General features: G+C 32.9%; 1 non-coding gene across 1 annotated transcript; it reads left to right on the top strand.

Annotated features, from left to right (window-relative positions):
- Positions 1-451: 451 nt before the first annotated feature.
- Positions 452-558, top strand: LOC116274264. The gene has a single exon (XR_004182900.1). It is a non-coding gene; the product is annotated as a U6 spliceosomal RNA (small nuclear RNA).
- Positions 559-1,394: the final 836 nt, after the last annotated feature.

The following is a 1,394-nucleotide window of genomic DNA, read 5'->3' as shown; positions in this document are numbered from 1 at the left end:
AACTCATAATTGCTTGGGAAAAAAATTAGCATTTGGCCTTTGGCAGCCAAACTCAGCTAGACTTATAAATGAAAGTTACTGCTCCAGAGTTGATATTTTTTTCAAGGTCAGATAAACAAAATGTAATAAAATTCGATTGTAAGTAGAATGGGTAAGTGCATACCTGCATTGGAACCAAAACTCATAAAGCAGATATATGTCAAGCATGCCTCCAGAGTTATAAAAAATACACAGAGTTTGTTGGTTTATTTATAATATATCCACTATGGAAATAATTTCATATGATTATCTTTGTAATTTTCCATTTACAAATTACAAATCCAATTACCATTTGAAAACTTCACCTCCCATTGGAAACATTTTATACTTTTCTTTAATGACATAGTCCTATAGTGATAATTTTTACTTATAATTTTAAGTTGTGAATTTTTTCTTTTATAAAAATGGATTTGTACTCACTTTGGCAGCACACATACCAAAATTGGAATGGTACAGAGAAGATTAGCATGGCGTCTGTGCAAGGATGACTCGCGAATTCATGAAATGTTCAATATCTTCATGAAAAATGGCCATACTGCTCGAAGAAATTTATAGATTTGATGCTATTCTTCTTCATTATTTTTATCTTTTTTTTTCTTTATTCAACTTTCTGTGATGTTAACTTTTAAAAAATTTGATGTTTTAACTTACGGTCTACTGGTCATTCTTCAACTATATGTCAATTATCCTCTAGTTTCCACTTCAGATGCAACCTATAATTTTTATATGAAATATTCTTATCAATAATTGTAAGGTTCTAAATATTTTCAAACTTTTATCATGAATTCTTTTTTCTTTTTTAGTTATATAATTTCCTTTCTGTATTTTTACATAATAGATATTTAATATGTTTGTTTTTTTCATATTATTTTTGCTCAGAGAAGTTGTCAAGTACACTATTGTTACTTCACTTTGATTGGAGCTTGCTGCTTGGCCTGACACATGGGCAAATTTCACAAATGTCACATTTGACTTGGAAAAACTTGGCTTTGTTTGCATTTGTGAGTGGGATATTTTACACATAATAAGCTGCAAGATAAATGAAAAGTTTACCTCTTTTTGGTGGCTATGAATCTAGTCCTTCTATGTCTGACACTGGGGAGGGCAGTTGACTCATGTCCTCTGCCGCTATCCTTCATCCACCACTGCATTTGTGCCAAAGCCGCAATTCCCCCAGGAGGCTTCCAGGCAATGCCTGACTGATTCCTGTATTATATTGACTTCCTCTACTACGCAACCTTGGCTGGAGAACTGCACTGGTTTCCTAGGGCTGCTCTAACAATTATCAAAACGAGAGTGGCTTAAAACCATTGAAATTCGTTCTAATCGATACTAGACGAAGAAGTCTCAAATAA

This window comes from Papio anubis, chromosome 3, assembly GCF_008728515.1.
Source record: "Papio anubis isolate 15944 chromosome 3, Panubis1.0, whole genome shotgun sequence".
Classification (NCBI taxonomy): Eukaryota; Metazoa; Chordata; class Mammalia; order Primates; family Cercopithecidae; genus Papio; species Papio anubis.
This window is presented reverse-complemented; position numbering and strand designations above follow the sequence as displayed.